The sequence below is a fragment of the Phaenicophaeus curvirostris genome, chromosome 4 (assembly GCF_032191515.1).
Source record: "Phaenicophaeus curvirostris isolate KB17595 chromosome 4, BPBGC_Pcur_1.0, whole genome shotgun sequence".
In the NCBI taxonomy this organism is placed as follows: Eukaryota; Metazoa; Chordata; class Aves; order Cuculiformes; family Cuculidae; genus Phaenicophaeus; species Phaenicophaeus curvirostris.
Window position 1 is genome coordinate 20,542,041 of NC_091395.1, and position 25,698 is coordinate 20,567,738.

Sequence of the window (25,698 nt, forward strand, 5' to 3'; positions counted from 1 at the left end):
CCCTCTTGTAGATGGATACAACAGCCAGGACTGCTGGAAGATGATGGAAAGGGGTTTGGCAAGCACATCCACCAGCTCCTTCTTTCTTTGTTCTGCTCCCCTAACTCCTGGGTATATACACACAGCAAAAAACTTTCCGTACTAGTGAAGACTGAGTCAAAGAAGGCATTAAGTACCCTAGCCTTCTCCTTGTCCTTTGTCACAGTTTTTCTCTTTGCATCCAGTAGGGACTGAATTTTCTCCCTGGTCCTTCTTTTATTGTTAATGTGTTTATAGAAAGATTTTTTGTTATCTTTCACTGCCTTGGACAATCTGTTTTCTATTTGGGCCTTAGTCCTCCTGATTTTTTCTCTGCACGATCTCACGTCCTCCCTGTAGTCCACCCAAGATGCCTGTTGCTTCTTCCAAAGCTCATAGGCATTCCTTGTCTTTTTGATGTCCTTCAAGATCTCCCTGCTCAACCAAGCTCTTTTTTTTTTCCTGCCAGCTCCTTTTCCAGCACATGAGGACAGCTTGTTTCTGAGCTGCTAGGATTTCCTTTATGAAGAGCACCCAGCCCTTGTGGGCTCCCTTGCCCTTAAGGACTGTCTCTCATAGAACTTTGCCAACCAGTCTTCTGAACCGTCCAAGGTTTGCCCTCTGCAAGTTTAATGTGACTGTTCTGTTAATCCCCCTCCTTACCTCACCTAGAACTGAAAAACCTATCATTTCATGATCACTTTGTCCCAGATGTCCTCCAGCAGTCACATCCCCCACAGGACTTCTCTGTTCACAAACAGCAGGTCCAGGAAGGCACCTTCCCTTGTTGGCTCACTCACCAGTTGTGTGAGGAAATTGTCTTCCACGTACTCCAGGAACCTCCTAGACTGCTTCCTTTCTGCTGTATTACACTTCCAGCAGACATCCGGAAAAATGATGTCTCCCACAAGGACAAGAGGTAGCGATCTTGAGACTATTCCCAGTTGTTTATAGAAGAGCTCATCAGCTGCTTCTTCTTGGCTTGGTGATCTATAACAGACTCCCATCGCAATATCTACCTTCTTGTGGGCTCCTCTGATTTTAACCCACAGGCACTTGATCTCGTCATCACCATAAAAAACCTCGAGGGTATGAAAGCTCAAGGGTATGAGAACATCCAAAAAATGGATGCTTAAAAGAGAAAATCACTCTAGAGAAACATTTGCTGTTTAGAAAAAAGTGCCAGCTATATTCTGTTCTGACTATGCATGGTTCCTGGACTCCTTGATTTCCGTTTGCCTCTTGAGTATGTAGGATGCTGAACAATGGGGATTCAGGTCACTTTTGCAAACAAAACTTATGTTCTTTGCTCATGTTGTTTCTTATATTGTAAAAGCAACCTGAAAGCTTTTACAATTGAGATTAATTAAATCTTGAGCTGGGAATTATCAATTTGTAGCTTTGTTCCTAACATTGCCACTTACTAGCTTTTACGGCTAGGAGTTTCCTACTTGTTTTTTGTCTTGTTTCCTTTTCTGCAATTTAGCTAATATACTATAGGGACTTTAGAGTTCTGTGTACATATGTAGTGCTTAGCACAGTGTGGTCCATTTTCAGTGAGTCCCCTACATTGTACAATAGTATAATAGTCCTGATGAATGCAGTGGAATGGAATAGATACAGTGCTGGCTTGTGGACACGCTGCCTTTTGTCAGGATAAATCCTCCAGCATGTAGTGTATCATGCTTTCTTTCAAGCACCTCTTTCAATACAATTTTAGAAATGGCTGCATGCCCAGCAGTCTTGTTCCTCTGAGTGTATGTAGGTATTGAAGACATTCTGCTATAAGACAATATTTATTTTTGGACACTAACATCAGAGTTCATGGATAAGTTTTATAGCTTTGGAATAAATTGGTGTATATGTGCTTATTAGAGCCAAGTATATCTTTTGAATGAAAAATCCCTTTGTCAGAGATGTATTTTGAGGTTGACCGTTTCAGCCAGTAAAAAAGTAAAACTGAAGAACATACATTGTCTTGGATTTTTGTGGGAACGAAATGTTTCAGATTTACTACTGAAATAACTTGTGTTCTGATTTGCTTGTATTTAACACTAAAAACAAAGAGCCATTGGTTGTTTTAAATTCTTTTCACTTGACTATAAAAGTGAAAGGTGATTGAAGGTTTATCTGAAGTATGTCTGGTGTTTGTTTTGTTTTATTTTTTTGTGGCTCACAGGGAAACAAAAATCAATTGTTTGCTGATCTTTTAATGTGTGGGGTTTTTCTTATATGCTTAGTCAGTCCTTACAGGATGTCCTTACTCAGACACAGCTTGGTGTCTGAGTTTCCAAGACTACCACTGAATACAGAACGAAAGAGGGAGGAAGGAAGAAATAAAAGTTATAAAAGAAAGTGATGTTTGCCGCTACTTGCATTTTGCATGTATGTGTGCATGAGGGAGCTTTTAGCATGGTTAGCTAATGATCAAGATCTTCAGGGAATTTTTCCCCCTTCTGTTAAGAAATATGTCTGGAAAGCATTCTGATTGTGCTTGTCACAGAGCTGAGCTGTCATGTTGTGACAGGTATTAGAGCATGTTTCAATACACTTAAGTAAGCATACAAAACTTTAATCTTGGTACCATGTTTATTCTTTAAGGAAATTACTATGTCATAATGTTCATCTACCATTTCAAACCACACTGTTGTCCAAAGATTCAGGGCAGAGGAAGGGAAGAAGACGATGTGGTGAACATGAAAGTCATACCAATATCATAACTGAGAAACTCGCACAGTGCAAAGAGAATCTGTAACAAAATTGACATCTAGTAAACTTTGAAAAAAATAGTTTTCCCATTATCCCTAAGTTAAAATAACTTAAATGTTGTCAGGGTTTTTTTTTTGTGAAATTCCCAGTAAAAATCATGAAAACATGTGGATTTATTAATTGTTTTACTATAATATCTTGAGAGATTGAAGATTTCAAGTAAGTGTCAGAAAAAAGAAACTTCCATGCTCATCTACAGTGCTTGGGTAGCTTCTGCCTTGAAAATACAAAATAGGTAAGAGACAACCCTTCTTGGTCTCACAAGTGTAGTGAAGCAAGCCTTTTTGCACTTCCTCATTTGCAAGTGTATAAATATCCCTTGTGTATAGCTAAATGATGCTTTTTTCCCTCTTTATGTTCAAATGACGGATATAATGGGTATCTAGTACTGCCTTCAGGAAGCTTCCTAATAATTTCTTTGTTTTGTTCTTTGTTCGTAGTTTTGTTCCCTTGCTTCCATCCTAGCTCAACTACAATGCCATGGCATGCCCTTAACTACTTTTTCCCCATCATACTTGTCTAGGTTGTGCTGCCAAAACTTGTACAGTATTTTCTCAAACACATTGCCCTACTGACTAGAAAATATTTGACTTGCTGTGGTGGCACTTGGGCTTTGGAGAACAATATCTTATTTCTTTTCCGCACCCACAGCACCTAGTTTGCCTGTTTTTGAAAAGGAGACTTTAGCTTTTGGCTCCCCCATTTGGCATTTATGCAGATTATTTAAAGACTGACTCCCAAGTCCTAGAACTTTGCAAGAACTTTTTTATCTGTAATGTAAGCGATATACTTAAAAATATGATGGATGGCAACCATAAACAGAAGTTTCTTCTTTTTGATATGTTTTCAGGTAATTCCTTTATTTCTGTCTTTTTGAGATTGGATTAGGTTTTGTTTTGAACTGGCGGAATGTGGTGAGGTCTTTAAAAATGTGTAAAGCACTCAGGCAAGGTAACAATGTGGGGCAGTCCATAGTGCGTTGAGAGTTCTCAAGATTGTAACAGTGCAGGGCTGAGTATAAGGGAAAGGAGAAGCTAGATGTAATGGGGAACTTGGAGATGGAGTGGGGATGCACACAACTCTACAGCTAGAAGCTCAGAACTTTATTTCTGTTTCTTCACGGGTAAAGCAGCCTATTGTTTTATAAGTGCTTCAGGAGGAGGAAACAGGGCTGGAAGTATTCCTGCTCCCATAAGCAACAACGTAGTAGGCCCAGAAGGGCCCTCGGTTTCTGTTCTGTGCTTTCCTACAGACCACAGTGTATTTATATGGAGCAATTTACAGATGCTGTTTTAGCTGTGCAGATGTGAGGCAGATAATGCCAGTTAGCCTTAGGTGACACAGGAGACTGTATCTAGTGAGCTAATACATGTAGCATAGAGGCAGCAGCACAGATGGCATGGGACTTGCTTGAGTAACATCCTACTCCCACTTCCCAATCAAATGACTTCTCTGTAGTCTCCAGGCCCTGAATTAAAAAGGCCTGATACCTGGAATGCACAGAGCTCTGGTACAGGGTGGATAATTATTTTGTTGTATATCTATACATATAATATCTGCCAACTTCTCTGTGGTCATTGACTCCATTTCTGAATTGTCTGCATTTCAGATGCCAGCCTTTGCGTCAGATGGAGCAGGCAGGAAATGAGGTTCTGTTCCTTGGTCAGTATAAGAGCTCTAGGACCTGGTTTAATTCTTGTTTTAAAGGAAGCATTCATATTGCTCAAAACAACCATCTGAGAATCCTAGGCAGGACAGAAGGCAAAATGGGAAGAGATATGGGAGCATACTGCAAGCAAGAAACAAACTTGGTCCTCTGTATTCGATAGGTTCCATCCATATCTTTTCTCCTCAATTTCCTTATGCTCAGTGATGCAAGAAGCTGCTTATAGCCAAAAAACCATAACCCCTAGTTCACTTTATTTATATGGCCCTTTGGTATTCATAAATAACACCCAAGCAAGGCTTTATGAAGAATATTTTCCATAACTTTTTATTAAAATCTGACCATAAGTGGTTCCATCAATGGTCCTTGCTCTAGGTGGCAGAGTGTTGCTCATTTGTAGACGGGTGGACAAATTCCAAATTCCTTTAGCAAGAATGAAATCTAACAGTAGGAAAGCTTTCTTGCTCACAGCCTAAGGTACATCAGCTGGTGGCTTTTCCTATGCACTTGGTCTCTGCATAGTCATCTGAAGTTCTTTCCTTCCTTTTTACCTGTTCAGCAATACCCTCCATTGCTCTCTTTGAAATTTCTCACTTAATTTACTTGTGCCTTTGACATATTTTGTCTTCTCCTTGTCAGACCTCAACTGTGTTTTTTACCCTTAACATCTGCAGCAAGGCTTGCTGGAAGCTGAACAATATTTATGTGATTTCTACTTAACTGTGTACTTTTTGTATGTACTAAACTGAATTAGAAGAAGCCAGTTATATTAAAAAAAAAAAGTTACTTATGAAACTGGGAATTCGAGCCCTTTAAAATGTTAAACACAACACCCTGTTCAGAAAAGGCTGGAGAAAATATCACTTCATAACCACATCCCGAAGGCTGAGTCTTTTCCACTGTTTTTTTTTTAAGGCTATTCTCTTGCTTCCTTATGAGACATGATATTTCTTTTCCACGAGAGAAAGCATCTGTCTGCTGTAAAATTCAAGGATTTTCACATTCTTAACATTAGGCAACATAGTATGTGAATGGTCCTGGTTTTTTCTCCTGGGCCCTCTTATAGAATTTTAGTTTCACTCTTTGCATACTTAATCTCCTGCTCGTTATGCCTGAGAATATCTCATGCAGCCATGTTTAAGTCCATATTTGAAACTGCTTCAGAAAACACAGGACAATGGCAGTATTTACTCTGTGACCTTGACTTGTCATTGCTGGGGAATATTTTTAATCGCCTTTTTTGGTCCTTGTTACAGATGAAACTTCTGGATGTTGGTGGTTGGTTGCTTCAGAGATGTCAATGCAGAGTTTCAAGTGAGGCAGAGTGGAGGATCACCTGAGGAATCATTTGGAAGTTAGAGGAATTCTACTGCAAGGTCTTCCACAGGTGAGTTGACTGAATTTTGCAGTACCTTTTTTTTTTTCCTTGAAGACTCCAAAACCTGAAATTTTATATAAGACTGATAGCTTTCATTTGAAAATATGCAATGGCATGTTTCTGACTGTTATCCTCTTCCTATCTGCTGGTGGAAGAAACAAGATTTGAGTGAAGCATGAACAAAAAACCAGGATGCAACTAACACAGACAAGCAGCCCATCACTTTTTAACATTTACAATCCTTGATTTTTAAGCTTGCCTTGTGTATTATTGGATCCAGACCTAAGAGCTGGTGAGCTGAGTGTTGGCAGCACTGCAGATGATATTGTGCTCCGTGCAATGTCCTGCATTCTCTTTATTTTCATCTGACTCACAGATTCTTAAGGCCAAAGGAACCATTACCATCACCTGCAGATCATAAATGAAAGAGCTTCACTCACTAATTCCTGCAATTTGTATTAAATTTGTAATGGAAAGGCAATTAAGGCACAGGAATAATAAGATCATGACTGCTGGGGATTAGAGAGAAAAAAAAAAAACAAAAGCAGAGCGAATCCTTTGGATAGATGTGGAACTGTCTCCTGTATGTATTTGTGTAAACCCAAGGTATGTCTTAGAATGTGTTTTGACTGTAAAATGTTTTTTCTAGAACTGTAAAATGCCATATAAAATAGGATTGTATTGCATAAGTGGAAACACTAGGAGGTTTAGAAAGCCATTTGGCAAGATGTGTGGAGTTTTATTTTATAGATATCGCCAATGTTTTTAGGAAGCTGACATCTAATAAAGCTTAATTCCATAACATTAAAATAGTTACTTATTTGCCACGGCAAAAGCCTCGCTTGTGGGAGAAAAGGGTGGAGAGAATTGCTTCTGGTCACTAGGCAACACATTGCCGTGTTTCTACATTAGAGCAAATGAGATATTACGGGGTGAGCGTGGATGAAATATTGTGATTACAGAAGTAGCTTTCAGCTTGAAGAAGATATCATATGCAGATAAAATTGGAAAAGAATGGCAATGAGAGCATTATTAATGTGATGAGGGGAAAGGAAAGCTCTAACACAGAAAACTCTAAAAAGGTGCAAAGCTCTCTTAAAAGGTATAGACAGACAGCCACTCCTGCTTGTATTGCAGATAACATGGTCTTGTAGTGAGCAGACTACATAGCAAAAGCCACACAAGGACTGAAGATTTTGCTGGTGAAAAAATTGGAGGATCAACTTGCTTTAGCAATGGGAAAGTCTCTAGTGCAGAAGGTCTGGTTTGAAGCTGAAGCAAATTGAGCTGAAGGGTAGTAAGTGCTCCAAGACAATTGACCCAACATTTACAGCTCTAGGTATCTGCATCCAGGAGCCTAACCATTCAGGAAACACAATAGCCTGTCTTCCTCTGTTCTCACACTTCTAGAGAAGCTCTGTGATTGATGGTGGTTTGGAGATAAGATGGAGAATTGGCCTCTCCCATCTACATGTGTGTTTAAAGCCTTTATCAAAAGGCAGAGAGATGATTGAAAGCATCATGAGGTGGTTATGGAGGGAATTGTCATTGGTGACTCAAGTCCAGTGGAGTCAAGTTTGAAATCACAGTGCCAATCCAGTGGGAGAGAGGCAGTGGTGTCAGCCCACCTCATGTCTTGTTCCAGGTAATACAAAGACTCACGCCACATCTATTATAGTTTAGGGATGTTTTCCCTCATATATTTTTGCTCTTTAATCTGCATATGAACTATTTTAATAGAAATATTTTGTATTCTTTCCCTCTTAGAAGTTCTGTTTTCATTTAAACAATTCTTGTGAGTTCTTCCAAGGGTGAGAGTGCACTGCTTTGCAAGTGGACAGGTCCAAACCTCTTGATCTGATTTAAAAAAATCATCTTCCACAATGTGTGGTCTATCGAGAATATGCAAATGTACGGTATCATAGGAAGGGTTTATTATTGTCATGTAGATAATGTCTCAAATTTCTGGTGTTCATGGCTCATTCTCAACTTACATTGCTAGACATTACACTCCACATTATCACACACTTGACATATGCTACTTTGATTTTGATGATAACAAAGTGATAGAAGGTTCTTTGTAACACCAAAATGTCAATAAATTTTTGTATTTATACTTACAAATATATCCTGGTGCATGAAGAAAAATGCACATGAATTATCTTCTTTGTCTAGTTGCAAATGCTACAGTAGCTGGTAATTTAAAACAGTAGCTCCTAAATTAATTCCTGTTCAGCAAAAATGTTATTTACTGGTGTTTAAATTTCATCACACAGTTTTCATATAGTCTTTACTCAATTTACATCTATTTGAATTGGTGCCAAAAAGAGATCCACAATGCTTAACAGCTTTGGATGGCTGGAAAAACTTTAGCTTACAAAATTATTTTTTTTCTTCTCTCAAACTATGAGCCTAATTTCAACTCTCTGCTGTGAATCCAGCACTAACCAAATAGAACACAAGCTCAGTGATGCATTTGTTTAATCATGTGGGAATGATGCAGAGCTGGGAGACACAGCCCTGAGCATTTAAAACACTTTCACTGTAAGTATCCACACAGTATCTGGCTTTCATCCCTTCAGAGGTATGTACCTTACCTGTTTTTTTAAGGAAGGTTAAACTATACCTTTCCTGTTTGTGGGGAAAGTGTGTACATGTATTAATAAACTCCTGGCCCAAAAGGGCTGGAAGTGTGGATATTTTACTGCTGGAGGTAGGCAGGGAGTCAGGGTTGCAGCAAGCTGGAAGCCTGGCTGAGTGGCTGACTGGGATCCTACTGGGTCTTGTACAAGCAGGCAATGCAATCAGTCTGCAAGCCTTTCAGACTTACAAGTAGGCGCTGCTGCCAGCAAGCCTCAGCCTGGAATAAAGCACATCTTGTCATTGCTTTGTATTAGTTTTTAGCCTTCCAGTTTCATGGCTGTATGTGTTTTTAGATTATGAGGAACCAGTGAGTCTAGCATTATATAAAATATGATAATAATGGCAACCATAAAATCTCACCATTGTTTCTAATTTGATTAGAAGTCTGTTTTTCCTTTTTGTAATAGAATACATGCTTTTTGTGGAAGAAGCTAATGTGCTAGAGATAGATAACTGGGCAAGCTGTTCTCACAGTTGTGTCCCCACATCATTGGTTGATACTGTATTTCTAGTCTAAACTGCAGAATTTCAGCTATCAGTCCTATACTCTGCCATACATGGAGTTAGAAGATAGGTTAAAAGGGTTTTATTTCTTCTCTCTATGGTCCACATCACTATCTATATTTGCTGTAATGCAGACAACACCCATTGCTCTGTGCAGTACAGTGATGTGGTTTATTCCTATCGCCTCTGATGGCAGACAGACACCACCAAATGTGGTGTGTGGCCCACTTTGTGAGCCTGTATGTTCAAACTTCTTGCCACAAGATCTGATCTGATATGCCAGGGAAGCGAGGGTGATACTAGCTGAGGTTCTCATCCCACCACCCATGAGGCTGTGCCTGTCGTTTTCTTCAGCATCTCAACTGCTTTGCCTGCTACCTGTCTCCACCCCAAACTGGCAAGGAGGCTATTAGGACTGAAGCAGGCTGACTGCTTCCAGGTATCTGTGTGTGTTTGCCTCCAGCAGAAACATAGCTTTGAAGGAAATTCACAGAACTTTTCCAGAGAATGGCTGAATAACAATGACAGAAATGAGCTAATATAAAGTATTAAGTATTAAAGTAATTTAAGAGCCCACATAGAAAACTTATACCCTAGTATAACATAGGAAAGTACATTTCTAAGGATTTCCATTTAGCATCAAGTTCTTAAGATGGTGTAAAGTGTTGACAGTGCTTAATAGGAGGAGAGCTTCAAAGTTATACAAACCAGAAAAAAAACTAGTTAATTGGTTTGAGCTGCCACTGCCTAATTAGCTTTACATTTAAAAGAGAAAATAAAATTCAAATCTGCCTGTGAGCAAAAATCACAGGTCTAGGAAGAAAACAGATCAGAATGTTGAGATCTTTGAAACTGGGCGGATATGATGGAATCATGGACTGTGTGTTTGCAGGGGGACTGCTAATGTGGTAGGCACTGAGGGCAGTAAAGCCAAGATAGCTTTATGGGTAAGGAGAAAACAACTATCTGTATGACTGCTAGTAAACGTAGAGAGGAGAAGCTCTGGGAGGTAGGCTAGCTGAAATCATTGCAGAGATGCTGTCCCCATAAATGGATTATTCTGCGCTGTGAATCATGTTGGTTTTTTGTTTTACCTATGAAAAAGCCTGCACTGCTGTGGCCAGGTTCAGGGCACTTGATGAGAGTAGAACAGCCTTAACATATTCTGGCCATTCCTGTGTTGAAAAGCATGCCAGCCATATAGAAAATTAAGCTATATTGAGTAATTATAGGTGTTACTGTTATGGTTTCAACAAACCAGAGGTAATTCATTCAAGATGCATTTCAAACAGAATAAATCTTTGTTTCAAAACTGGTTTCAAATATTTGATAATTCGCTGTCTAATCCAGTCACTCATTAATTTAATAGTGTTTTCAAGTCTGAGCATGCAGGAAATTGATTTATGTGGTACTTAGTGGCAGAGATTTCTGGTGAAATTCTGTCATTCCTTTTCCTTATCTCTAGGCCCTGCAGATAATGATAAAACTTAGAACTCCCTGGGCCTCAGGCTTTACCCACTAAGCCTTGATCCCTCCATGAACCATGCATCAGTGAAGAGGTCTGCTCTCTCATTGGGCTTATTGGAGGATCAAGATTTAATTTTGGGAAATGTATGGTTTTCATTTACTTTATGATATGAAAAGAGGCTAGATATGTTCTGAATGCCTTTGAAAATCCTATTCAAATGATCCCCTGCTTGGGCAGCCCTAAAAGCTCAGCATGTACAAACACCAACTCAGAACTTTTTAGAGGCTGAAAGCTGCTGTTCTGCTCTGCTGATCTTTTAATCGCTGAGCAGAGGACATCCAAGCACTATTTCCCAGACTTTGTTTAGAACTACAGACAAAATCATTAAGATCACCCTGAAATTTGTATCCCTGGATGTGAAGCCATCACCAACCTGGGGCAAATATATTTTGAATCACTAAATTCATTTCTCCTTGTACATGACCTGAGAAGCTATATAGTTCAACGTCTTCATTAGTGTTTTCAAGATTTTCCCAGTTACTCAGCACTAAGGTTGCTACTATTAATCAGTCCCGTTTAGCAGCTTTTCCATTTTCTGTCCTATTACAGCTGGTTTGGAAGTGTTTCTTCTCCAAATTTTATTGTATTGCAGTGTTTGTTTTCTCCAGTTCATCATGCAGTAGAAGCTGCTGTATATTTATTGTACAGCATTGTCTCTAGGTAACATCCTTAGTGAGTACTTTGTTGCTGTTTATATCAAACTGAGTGGGGAAAAAAAATTAGGTCCAGAAAGGTTTTCTTTCTTATCAAGCCTTATTTGATGAAGGGTGTTGGCTCTAAATACAGGTAGCGAGAACTGTCCACTCTACAGATAACATGACTGAGATCAGGAAAAAAACCCAAAACAAAACATCTCCAGCCACTGCCAGATTCTTGTTTTCCTTTCAGAATCATTGAAAGATAAAAAGATGCCGGCAGCATACAGCTCCGTATATATCTCTATAGGAGGCTTCTGCTTCCTGCCTCTGTGAACAGGCTGTAGGACTGGCAACTAGTTCCTAGGTTTCTGCTGTTCCTCGTCTTCTTGTTAATCTCTTCATTTCTGTATGTTTGGGGGAAAAAAAAAACAGGAAAAAAAAAAAAAGACACCCAGTATCTTTCACTCAGACATTAAAATCTTCTTCCCAAAGCAAAATTTTGCTTCTGAATGCACTAGAGGGAGGAGTAGTGGCTCTGTAGTTTAGAAATATTTGTCCTGCAAGGAAATTCTCTGTCATTCCAGTCCATGCTGACTGCAGAAGTCTACATTTTCATGAGATTGGTACGATCCTCCCAGCCTTCTCAGTCGGATGTTCCCAATTCAGAATCATGTCCACATGACTCTGCTGCTCCCTGGCTGGTCACTAAAGAGACTGCAGCTTTCTACTAGAATATGGGTAATGGAGGGGTTGCCTCTACTCTATCTGTAGATTTCTGTGCTTTGCTGCATGGAGATGATTTCCCCAAGGAATTGCTGGCACTAATTCCTGTAGAAAACTTTACAGCTGCTCAAGTATGAATTTAGGAGTTTAATTTTGGATTTAGGAAGACCATTACCCCTTAAAGTAGCTGCAAAATGCTGATTTTTGCAAATAGTGCACTTTCGCAGTAAGGACATCACTTCTGAATCGCTGTCTTGGTCATGGGTGATTTCAGTTCCAGTAACAAATGTACAAAGCCTTTCTTTTGGGGAAAGTTTACCATCATATATGGTTAGAGGGAAGTTCTCAGAGTACCTTGGAAAAATAAAACTTCATCTGCAAGTGCTGTCTGCACTTGCTAATAATCTGCTGTCTGTGAGCATCTTGGACAATAACGCATTCTGCCCTTAATTTACTCAGGGAATGCTTAATAATTTGTGAGGGATGAGGTACTCTAAGAGAAAGTACTTTTACTTTCTTGAATTACTCTTATAACAACTTCTTTAGAAAGGCCCTACAGCACAATGACTTGAAAAGCCTCCCCAAATTGGAGGATTATTATCTAGGAGTAGTAAACATCGGTTACACTGTTCAGCTTCTAATATATAGCCTTTAGGTCAAAAATGAGTTTGCAGTGCAAGTTCAAAATGGTTCACACAGTGGTTAGTCAGATTTCTGCCTTAACAGTTCAAGGTTGTAAACTGCAAGTGATTGGAAAGAGAGTCTTAACGATAAAGTGTTTGAGCAACTCACCTATATATCCTGAAGTTTCATGTTTGCTGTATAATTAATGTGTGCACTATTAACTCAGATCTTGAATATTGCTGCACACCACCTTGAACTCTTTGTGGTTATGTGATAATATACATTAGCCATGGCACAGTGTGAGCATTACAACATAAGTTTACTGACATTAAAATTTTGTTCCTTTCTGTTAGCGCATCTCTGAAAAAAGTGGGTAAAACATTTATCCTTTGTTTTCATCTACTTTGGTGAAGGTATCTTAAGATAAACTGAGAAAAGCCAAATAATTCAAACCAAATAGTGTATTATTCCAAATAACTACAAAGTATATTTCCTCTCCTGCTTAGGTGGTAGGCGATACATTCAAGGTATCACATTTTTCACAACACGTACTGGAACAACAGCTCCTCTGCTTCTGTGAGGCCATCAAACTTTTGTTCAGTTTGCAGCCAATAAGCATCTTGTCAGACTGAGAGCTGATGGAAGGTATTCACTGCTTGTAGCCATCATAGTTTGCAAGTTGTGATGATATCCTCTTTTTGTAGGATAGTTGGCCCTTGTTTCTCTGTGTGCTAGAGGATGAGAAAAGGGAAGGTACCCTATAGTTTGGCAAGTAATGTATGTTATTGCCTGTGAGATCTCAGAAGGGAAAGCACAACATGCTAATGAGAATTTATGCTGTCAGATACAGCCAGAATTTAATAGGGATTAAAGACTGCAAGGCCAGAAGGTTGCAGAGCCATGTAAAATCAATGTGCGATAAACAGATGTGGTCATGGTTTCATACACTGAATGTGATTTGGATAGCCTGTGAACAACTTGATCCAAAATTGAATGGAAACAATTGTAAGGTTAGGCCCTCTTACACAGGGGAAAAATGGCTTTGTGGTCAAACATCCATTCTCCTGATCAGCTACAGTATTAAAAAGTATATCTCAACATACGGCCAGCATACACCCTCATTCCTGATGCCTGAGAAAGCTAACTCTGCTCGCTATGTTGATCTGAAAACAGATTTGCCCAGTCCATGTCCACCTCTCACAGAGATGAAGTCAACAGTTGGCTCTGAAAATGTACTCCTGCAGAGCTCAGCCCAGCTCCCAGCGGCTTGTCCTCCCATGGCCACAGGATCAGGCCCCAAACAGTAAACTGCACAGGTTTGGGAAGGAATTCTGCATAATGTTAACAAAGGCCACAAGTCCACAGCAATAGGCTGTCTTTCACTGATTTCATGGGGCTTCTTTGGCTGTGGCAAGCATCTTTTCTTTGTGTTTTCTTTCTCAACTGTAAGCCTTACCACACTGTTGTTTCTGATTGTGATATTTATTTGGGAAGATGGACCAATAGGAACCCTACTATGCTTTCTCACTAGTTCTGTTAAAATAAAGACACCTCCCCAAACTCCCACCTCAACAACTCAAAAAAAGGCATATAATGTGTGGTGTTCCTCCCTTTTCTGCAGGATTTGTAAGCATAGAATTTCCTCTTTCCTTCAGTTCCTTTAGAAGGGAACATATAGAAGCAGATTTGAACTTTCTGTTAACAGGGATTGTTAGGATGTTACATCCAATTCTATTTATGTAGGGCTTAGTAAATAAATTGCAGTAAGAATTGTTCACAGAATTATCATTCTCTTCTCTGAACATGTAACGACCCTAAAAGGTCCTACTACAACATGCTCAAATTCATATTTTGAGTCAAAAGTTAATGTACAGACTTTGCTAGTTCTTAACTGTTTTATTCAGCACTGTAATTGCTGCACTGGCTCTCTTGTTGGTTTTGGTTGTTGTTTTTATTTTACTTTAATGCTCTATAAATAACATCAAATGAAATAGTGGGCTCTCATTTTCCAGGTGGTATGCAGAGTAAGAGATCTATTAAAACCATCACAAGATACCATCTCTCCTGAACAGCAGTCAGAAGGAACAGCTGTGTGTTATTTCTGCCTCGGGTTGGAGCTTATTTCAATAAGCTGAGATGGGCTGCATTTTCCAAGACTCTGCTGGCTGGCTCATTTGTAACAGCCATTCTTCAGAGCTCTTACATCTGTCAAACCTCATACAAATCCTCCCCTAGAGGAAGCAGATGTTAGAAAGTTATAATTTAGATGTTTGTTTTGCCTCTTAGAAGAATTCTGGACAGCAATCACTGTGGTCTGTTAAACATCATTAGCAAACACAAATTGTTGATGAATCTAGATTAGTTTGTAAGTGATTTTTGTAACAACTCTTCGCCTCAAGAATTAGTGCTAGGGGAATAAAAAGGTAAACTACTATTAAAAACATCTATTATAGAATTGTATGTTCTATAGATTCGTGCACATAGCTTAAAGAAGCTCCCTGAGTTATAATGCTATAAATATATTGCTGCAGTCATTAGTGGTGTAGACTAAATGGAGATATCCCAACAGTTCTCTCACCAGTGTTAGATATGTGAATGCTTTCCAGAGAAGACTTCTGTGTGAGCTGAATGCCTGTAGAAAGCAGGAACAACCACAAAGGCACACATAAAATGAAAAGAATAAATTTATTTTGGTTACTTCACAATCTGGGGCAACTCTGAGCCACCGCCTGGGCAGGGGACACACAAACAGGAACACAGGCACCGTGGACCTCGGTCCTTGCTTGCAGTCCAGGGTAACTCTGAAACAGCACCCATGCAGAGGCAATGCAAATAGAAATGCAGGCACTACAGGGCTCTGTCTTTTCTAGAAAGTCTGTGAGTGAAACTCATTGCTTTGCCTGTGTTTTACAGGGGAAAGTGAAGTAATTTTCCAATGTACATTGATCTTTCTCCTAGCAGAGCAGAAATTTCAGGCATGTTTTCTGGGATGGCCCTGAGTTTATCACAGGGCCTCTATTGCCTAAACAAAAATGGTTCTACTCCTTAAGCACACAAGACTAGACAGTGATACGCATGATACATGTGTTTTTCTACATCCCAGATGCAAGGTCACTTGAGCGTGTTTTACAATTACTCCTCAACAACCTTCCATACTATTCCAACACTTCACTTCTTTTTTTCAGTTTGTCATTTTTTAGTGGTTCTCCTTTCCTGGGAGAACTAAAGCAGATAAGAGCATCTGCCTGGCAGTTTGAGGGGCTTGTTGTTATTCAAATGGCCTGTGAAGCTCTAGAGCAAGAACTGGTTCTTGTATGTTTGAGATAGTTTGGGGAGTGTGGGGTCAGCTTTTAGAGTTTGTTATGCATGTCATATCATGTCAGTTTGCTTTTAAAGGTCATGTGAAAAAAACCTACTAATGTTGAAGAAGGAATGCAGTGCCTGTTTGTCTTCCTGGTTGCTGCCCTTTGGGGATTAAGCAGGTGAACAAAAAGGTATTTATTTGAGCTAGCTGGAGTTCAAAGCTGCCTTGAGCAGGATGGAGCTTTGCTGAAGTGAATTGAAACAGATGAGGCCACTTTTATGCAACTGTTAGATTTTCTCAAAGATCAAACCCTTAACAGATCCTGAGATGCAAGGGAGGTTGCACCTATTTTGTTCTCTGGCAAATGTAGCACCTTGTTATGAATTTTTGAATATATCTAGAAGATGTTAAAAAGAAAAATGGAAAAATGTGTGGAAGTAGTACTCTCCTGCTCTGGTTGCAGTGAAATATGTGCATTATAGATTCATTAAAAAGTATATGCCACACAAACAGCACAGCTAGTACACTACCTCTGCACTTCAGGCCTTGGTGCACTGAGTTGGGGTCACAGGGCAATTTTAATGAATTAATAAAAAAAGTCCCTTTGCTAATCTTTAAAAACATAGCATACATTTGTTGATTCTGATCTCTTTATTTTTGCTTTTAAAATCTTAGAAGGTAGAAAGTTTTTTCCAAGAGTACTAGCTGTATTTTTTCTTAAAAGGATGATAAAATGTTCCATCTGTTCACATGCTGATTTATCATAGGTATTTTTCCAAAATAATTATGATCTCTGGAACACTTCATTCTTAATTAATAAAAAGAGAGAGTTTCTGCTACTAACTGCCAACACCTTTTGATGTGGGAAAAATTGATTATCCATGCTACAGGAGATAAACAGGTCAGATTGTCAGCTGAGAAAAGGCATCAAAACTCCAGCTGTTTTTCTTGTCCCTAGTTTAGTCTTTATACTCGAATAATTTTAAAAGCATTTTTTATTAAGAAATGTTTCTTTGATCCAGCAGATGAGAAGCAAAGCTAAAAGTGAATTAGGCAGAATCTACCTCGTTTTGCTCTGTTGCATAAGCCTGAGCAAGCTACTTTTACCTCTCTCTGCTCAGGATTTCCTACCAGCACCTAATCCTCTCGTCTAATTAGGCAGAACTTTTTCAGGCAGAGTTCATGGTGTATTTTACAGGATGCTCCATCACACACTGCATGGTATAACTGAGACCGGCTATCACAAAGTGCAACTTAAATTGTTTTGCCGTTGCAGAGACTTTTCTGGTGAGTCCTGTCTCCCACACAAACATCCAGCATGAAGTAGCCATGATTTTCCTACTGTAGCTGTATGTAGCTTCACCAGTTGCTGCTTTGCTTGTGGAGCGAGTGCTTAGGACCATGCAAAACTATAACCCCACCCAAACTGTTTCTCCATGTTGATTCTGAAGATTAATCATCCTATCTGCTAAATTATATCTACCTAAAATTACATTTGTTAAATATATGCACCTAATACATGACCTTATTTTACTTTCTGTTCTACTTAATTTGGTTCCAGTTATAGATGATGTTATGACTTTCCTGAGTGATTAAAAAACTCTTATATTTCACGTTATTTGCTTCCTATTTTGGCACTCAGACATCATGATCAATTCACTTTACATGCTATCTGATATTTTACCAGTTTATTATTCCCAAAATGTGCTCGATGAAGAGAACTGCCAATACATGGTGTCTACTTGCAGAATGGATTGACACACATTTTAGTGGCTCTCAGAGTTGCTCTCTGTTGCCTGATGGCAGCATTTATTTCCTTATCTTTCAAATATATCTTGTAGGTTCACATTGCACTCTGCAGCATCCCAGAGCTTTAGATTCATGTGGGAATGAATTCCAGAAGATCATCTCCTTTTTATTTTTTTTTCTTTAAAGCTGAGAGAATTAAACTATAGTATTTTTTAAAAAACTGTATATCTTAGTTTTGGGGCTTTTTTAGTTTTGGGGTTTTTTTGTGGTTTTTTTTTTTTCATTAGGAGGAGAGTATTTTTCTTCATTATTACAGAAAGATGGGTCCCAGAGACTCCTTCAGAACATGCAGCAGGGCTGGATACACCTTTATTCTACAGAGCGTCAGGTGAGAGGTGTAACACCTTCTATAGCTGGTTAGGGGGGAGACAAGCAAGAGAAAGGAATTAAATTAAGAAAGGCTTAATGTTGAAGAGGTGCAAAAATACTGGAAGGATATGTTCTGGCATGTGTCTTGTGATAAGTTAGATCCTTTCTTAGGCGGAGGTTTTGCAGAGCCTCAGAGGGTCCACTAAGTTAATACAGAATCTACAGCCTCTAGTAAGTGACTTGAGGAAGGTATTTCCTCTGAAACAAGGGTTAAGAGGACAAATTTGAATAAAGGTCGGCCTCTGGTTCATCTGTCAGGTAGCTGTGAGCATCTAGCAGGAAAAAAATGGGCATTCCTAAGAATACAGCCACATTTACAAAGAAAAGGTTGTGGGACTGTAGTGCTGTGATGAGCCTTCAAAAACAATCTTTCTGTCAGCTGCTTGTAACACTTTGTAATGAATTTGCTTGCCCTGTTATTCGTGCTAATACATACCTCTGCAGCACCACACAGGCTTGGTGCTGCTGATATTGGGAAACCATCCTTTAAAGCCTGTTAACAACTTGTGGTTTCTTTCTGAGGGACTTGATGTATTTTTCTGCAGTATCTGTCAGAGGCCCACTAAGCTATGGGGCATCTCAATACAGCAGTTCTACCCTGTTTTCTATATACATAACCCTAAGCTCATATACACATGTCTGAATTTGTTTTAAACTCACTGTTTGTGAAGAGATGGCATATGACCTTAGGAATTTCAGCTTTGCCTCCAGTGTTGGATACATCAGACTTACCAGCCCTCTGCATAAGGGGACTCTGGCATTTGTATTAACATCACATTGGTGAGGTTTGTGTGTTCCTATGTCTGTACAACAGTTTGTTTGGATTTGCAGAATCCCTTGATCCTCTTTATTCAAAACGGGATTTAATCTGCTCTGGAAAACTAATTTCTGGTGCTTGGATAGCCAGCCAGTGCTTGCAGTCCAAATGCTTGGAATACACATCCTGAGGACGCTTGAGACTGCAGCATGGCTAACACATGCTAATACATGCTAGGAGCAGCATATCATAATTAAGAATATTAAAGCAAGGCCTTAGTGCAAACATGGGTTAATATTTTTCCTTGATCATGCTTCTGTATGCATTGTCCAATCACAGCCTCAAGAAAACCTGACTGTGCAAAATGGGAACTGTTTAGCTAGAACCAGAAGGAAGCAGCCTATTCCTAATATTAAGATTGTCTCAATTATTTAAGTGTATAGGGTTTAGGAAGCAATTTTTGACTTGTTTTAATATACCAGTCAAAGAGGAAATTGTGGTTGGTAAGTGCTGATATTGTCAAGTTTAAGTGGGTAACTGAATTGGGTCCAGCTATTTCATTACTTAGTTCTCAGTTAGCTAAGTGCGCATTCCTTCATGTAGGTTATTGGTTCATTGTTTATATGTGTTAAGCAACAGGCACATCACCTTTCCTTTCCTGGGCAAAAGTTTTCAGAAAGAAACCCCATTATTTAGTTATGAGCTGCATGCATCACAGGCTTTACACAAGTCTGTCCGCCTTGACGTGTCTTTAAGCAAAGGAATACAGTTCTTTGGAAAAATATTAATGTCTGGCTGTAGAAGTGGGAAACGGACAGAATAATGTAAATCAGGTTCAACAAGAAACTACTCAGTAGAGAAGTATTCTGCGGTAGTAGTGCAGCAATAAAGAGCAATTCAGCCAACCATGTTACTAGAGCTTGCTATTTCATTGTGAAATAGCAGTGATTTTCCAGTGACAGTCAGAACAACTGCATTATTTGTTGTTTGTTTGGTCAGTAACATTCTCCAAAACCCTCAATATCATTAGACTGTAATTACAGTAAAAAGAGCAACTGCATCAAGTGATATATGATTAATGAATGAGTTCTTTCTGTGTCTCTAAGTACTATTAGATACTGGACTGATGCTGAGTACAGAGAATGCCATCCTTGAACCAGAAACCTCATATAGCATTTTTCATTTGTTCTGATTACTGCTCTTAAGATGTATATAAGTGTAGCAACTGGCAGCTCAAATCAATACCAAGTCCCTATCAGGCTAGTGATTGTGCAAGTGCATTGTAAGGAATGGGTCCCCATCCAGCGAGCTCCTGTGCTGGGGAAACTGAAACAGTGCCTTGACCAACATGATACAAAAGGCATCTACCAAACCGAACACTAGTGTGCAGGTATCTTGGAAAGCAGTTGGCTTCTGGGTTCTCATGCTGTCATCTGCCTCTGACAAATGAGATCTGTTGCAGATGACACAATAAACTGAAGAGGCAATGGTAGGGAAATGAGCAAACTCGTGAATGTTCATCCAGGAATGAGCTGAGTCCGGGCCCAAACAGTGGTTGTAAATGGAGTTAACTCCAGCTGGAGGCCAGTGACAAGTGGGGTTCCCCAGGGCTCAGTGCTGGGTCCAGCCCTGTTCAATGTCTTTATCAATGACCTGGATGAAGGCATTGAGTGCACCCTTAGGAAGTTTGCAGACGACACTAAGCTGGGTGGAAGTGTGGATGTGCTGGAGGGTAGGGAGGCTCTGCAAAGGGATCTGAACAGGCTGGACTGCTGGGCTGAGACCAATGGCATGAGGTTTAACAAGGCCAAATGCCGGGTCCTGCACTTAAGGCACAACAACCCTGTGCAGTAGTCTAGGAGAAGTCTGGCTAGAAAGCTGCCCGGAGGAGAAGGACCTGGGGGTGTTGATTGACAGCCATCTGAACATAAGCCAGCAGTGTGCCCAGGTGGCCAAGAAGGCCAATGGCATCTTGGCTTGTATCAGAAACAGCATGACCAGCAGGTCCAGGGAGGTTATTCTCCCTCTGTACTCGGCACTGGTGAGACTATACTTCAAATACTGTGTTCATTTCTGGGCCCCTCACCACAAGAAGGATGTTGAGGCTCTGGAGCGAGTCCAGAGAAGAGCAAGAAAGCTGGTGAAGGGGCTGGAGAACAAGTCTTATAAGGAGAGGCTGAGGGAGCTGGGGTTGTTTAGCCTTGAGAAGAGGAGGCTGAGGGGAGACCTTATTGCTCTCTACAACTTTCCATCTTCTTCCAACAGTCCTGGAAGACTGGGGAAGTCCCACTGGACAGGAGGCTGGCTGATGTTGTCCCCATCTACAAGAAGGGTCGGAGGGAGGATCCAGGGAACTACAGGCCTGTCAGTCTGACCTCAGTGCCAGGAAAAGTCATGGAACAGGTGATCTTGAGTGCTATCATGAAGCACATGCAAGAGAACTGGGTGATCAGGGCCAGTCAACATGGGTTCACAAAAGGCAGGTCCTGCCAAACTAACCTGATCGCCTTCTATGACAAAGTGACTCGGCTGCTGGATGAGGGAAAGGCTGTGGATGTGGTCTTCCTGGACTTCAGTAAAGCCTTTGACACAGTTTCTCACTGCATTCTGCTTCAGAAACTGTCAGCCTCTGGGCTGGACAGGCGCACACTCTCCTGGGTGGAAAACTGGTTGGATGGCTGGGCCCAGAGAGTGGTGGTAAATGGTGTGAAATCCAGCTGGAGGCCAGTGACAAGTGGGGTTCCCCAGGGCTCAGTGCTGTGTCCAGCCCTGTTCAATGTCTTTATCAATGACCTGGATGAAGGCATTGAGTGCACCCTTAGCAAGTTTGCAGACGACACTAAGCTGGGTGGAAGTGTGGATGTGCTGGAGGGTAGGGAGGCTCTGCAAAGGGATCTGAACAGGCTGGACTGCTGGGCTGAGACCAATGGCATGAGGTTTAACAAGGCCAAATGCCGGGTCCTGCACTTGGGGCACAACAACCCTGTGCAGTGCTACAGACTAGGAGAAGTCTGGCTAGAAAGCTGCCTGGAGGAGAGGGACCTGGGGGTGTTGGTTGGCAGCGACTGAACATGAGCCAGCAGTGTGCCCGGGTGGCCAAGAAGGCCAATGGCGTCTTGGCTTGTATCAGAAACAGCGTGACCAGCAGGTCCAGGGAAGTTATTCTCCCTCTGTACTCGGCACTGGTGAGACTGCTCCTTGAATCCTGTGTTCAGTTCTGGGCCCCTCACCACAAGAAGGATGTTGAGGCTCTGGAGCGAGTCCAGAGAAGAGCAAGAAAGCTGGTGAGGGGGCTGGAGAACAAGCCCTATGAGGAACGGCTGAGAGAGCTGGGGTTGTTTAGCCTGGAGAAGGGGAGGCTGAGGGGAGACCTCATTGCTCTCTATAACTACCTGAAAGGAGATTGTGGAGAGGAGGGTGCTGGCCTCTTCTCCCAAGTGACAGGGGACAGGACAAGAGGAAATGGCCTCAAGCTCTGGCAGGGGAGATTTAGGCTGGACATTAGGAAAAAATTTTTCACAGAAAGTGTCATTGGGCACTGGAAGAGGCTGCCCAGGGTGGTAGTTGAGTCACCTTCCCTGGAGGTGCTTAAGGCATGGGTGGACGAGGTGCTAAGGGGTGTGGTTTATTATTTGATAGGAATGGTTGTAGTCGATGATCTGGTGGGTCTCTTCCAACCTGGTTATTCTATGATTCTATGATTCTATTCTTTGAATTTCTGCCTTAGTTTTTAAATGAAAACTGAATTTCCCCATCTTAAACAATTTACTCAGAGATATGTCATTCATAATCTTGTTACTTTCATCTCACTAGTGGCTGGAGGCCTCAGATTGAGGAAATGCCAAATGTACCTTTACCTTAATGGAGGAGCATAGTGAACACTCCTGTTCCTGGTGCCTGGCCAGGGGAATACACCACACCTGTACTGCTCCAGTGCCTACATGTTGCCATGGTGAATTAGTGCTTTCTGTTGTCTCTCAGTAAATACGATTAGTGCAGATTTCCCCAGAGTGAAAGACTATCTTTTTTTCTGACAAGAAAGGTAGACGGACTGTCTGTGAAGCTTGATAATAATTTATTAATTACTATTATTACGTGCATACCTGGGACCCATCCTTGCTAGCTTGTCCTGACGTCAGCACGCTTTTTTAAGCAAGCACACCTACTTAGGTCTATGTGACTCCTCCTGAGAATAAGACTTTGCAAAATCTGATGTCAGCACTTTAGTAAATTAAGTCCCACGAATAAAAATATGCTTCCTGTTTGCAGGTACTGAACCCATATAACAGATCCATGTCAGTGGGGAAATATGCCTGTCATTGAGACAATATTCTAGTCAGCAACACACAAGGATTAATGATGGGGAATACTAGATAAATGAGTGTTATAAAATCTGCCAAAGCTCAGACTCCCATACCAGTTACATTTTACCTTGCACATCCTCTTTGTGTAGCAGTAAATTATTAATGCTTAAAATTGTTATTTCATTCATGAATAATTTAATATGGCACTGGATGGGTTATGGGGAGATAGTATGTCGTGCAGGAACAAAGGCAGCAACTCCTGCTGATCCAAGATGCTATATGTGCTGAGGAAGATAAAGCCCAGGTCATCAATTGTACACCTAGTAGATAAATAACACAAGAACATATGGATCCTGAAGCCCTTCAGAGTGCATTTGGCCTGTGCTACTGAAGGATACCACACGCAATATCTGCAGAGAAGGTTTCAAGGAGTGACATTTAAATGTGAAACTCCACAGGGAGGGTGTATTTTTCTCAGCTCAGTATTGCATAGCACCTTCTTTGCTAAGTGTGGAGACTAGAGAATTATATTCACATTGCAAAACTTGTGAGCCTGAAAGAACAGCTGCGTGAGCTCTGTGCCAGAGCCTGCCTCATGTTGTCAGGGAGCTTGGAGGTGAATTCAGAGTATCCTGGCACTTTGCTTGAGTGTTGTGAATTGTTCTCTGGAAAGCACTAGCTGTCAGGGGATCTCAAACACGTAGATGCCTTCAGTTAGCTCTTCGAAGTACTGCCTGATGCTCACCTTTGTTGATCATAATCCCTTTACTTTTTTGAGCTGTTCATCACATAGTTTCTTTAGGCTCACCAAAATGCAAAATATAGTGTTTATATTATTTATTATTTATGTCTATTTTTTCCAGGATATCATTCCTGAACTCTTCTGAATTCCATTTATCTTTGAAAACTATTTGATCTCTGAGGATGCAATAGTCTGCTGATAGTACTTTTGCTTGGAGCATGTGCTTCCATGTCAGTCTAGGCACAAGAGCAAGATAAAGTCTGCTGCAGGGCTATGACTAGTTGCCACCTTGCAGTCTAGTCACCAGGGCAGAATGTTGGTTAAGTTTACAGGCTTCACACATCTTTTTAGATGTATCATGTAAGACAAGCTAAATTACCAAGTTGCTGGGGTAGGATCCCTTAATAGAGGTTTCACAGCTTAGCTACTGCTAGCTAGCAAGGATGGAAATGTCAGTGTTGGGCATGAGGGAAGGTTTCTTACTGTGGGATGCTAATTAATTGGTTCGGGGCTGAGCTCAAACTGAGTATGTTTAATGCATGGGAAGAGAATGGATTCACCACCAATTTTCTTTTTTTGCTTACGAAGTTACATATAGCTTACAGAATCAGCATTTGAAGAACTAGGACCCTGACTTTCATGTATGGTTTATTTTAGGGTGCTTCCAGGGAAATAGGGAACCAACCTCACCTTCTCCTTGCATAAAGTAAGACTATCATATGCATGTGCAAAACAGAGGGAGAAAACTGTGAAAAGCCGCTTCCTTGAGTGAGGAAAAAGGCAAGTTATTCAGTGTCTTCCTCCACTTTGCTCTTCTCTGAGTATTTCTAACTCCCTGCAGTCGTTCTGTCTACATGTTTCATTACCTTGTCGTTATTAATATCGAGTAGGTGTTTTGAGTAATGTCCAAATCAATTTTCTGTCATCTTTGATGGGGAAAGGACTTCTTCCCTTGATGTTTCTATCAAGGCAGCAATCCTATCACTCTAGTATTGGAGAATATTATTTTGGTGTTCTTAGTTTCGTTTAGCAGCATATATATACATCTATCTGGTCCAAGTTAGGCCGCTCTGGGAGTTAATTCCAGACTTTGGAATATTACTTAGTTATCATAAAGAAGGTGATGCATTTTAACTGTTACCTTTCATGGTACATGATGCCACTGACTGTAAGTGACTCTAAGGCACAGATAGTTGTCGTATTCATATCTTGTTTATGAGCATACCTGATGGCCTTTTTCTAATTTGCAGAGATACAGTGAAGCTAAGTAAATTAAACGAATCTTTATGATAAATTCACATGCATAAAAAACAATGCATGCTACTTTGGTACTTGATTGTTATATCTCTGAGTTATGGCTATTATAATGTAAAATCAGTCATACAGTGATTTGAGTCATTGGTGGAAAATCCAGGGCTTTCAAGGAGAAAGAAATCTGCCTTGTAGTATTGTCATCTTTAAAGATGAAATAGGAGGAAAAAAAAATGGAGGGGGGGCACATCCATGGCATAGTTAAAATACATTTGAGTCATTCATAACTAGCTTACTTGAAAGAGAATAGGGTAAAATAACCCATCTGATTTTACAAGGGAAAACCAACCTAAAAATAAACCATGGATGTAGCTGGACCTAATTTACGCCACACAAAAATCTGTCTTGTTGCATCAATTAAAAAAAAAGCAGTGTGATTTTTAGGGTTCGTTATGTTTTTTGGTTTTTGTTGGTTTTTATTTTGCATTGTATCAGCATGTTAAGGGTAGAAAGTAAGAGTTGATAAATGTGCAGTGTTGATTGATGTGCAAATTTTTGGTGCAAATCTATTTGTTTCAATGAAGTTACTTCACTGTTATAGAAATGTATCTAATCCAAACAGCCTGCTTAGCTGAACATGATCTTCATCTGCCTGACAATTAAGAGCCTTA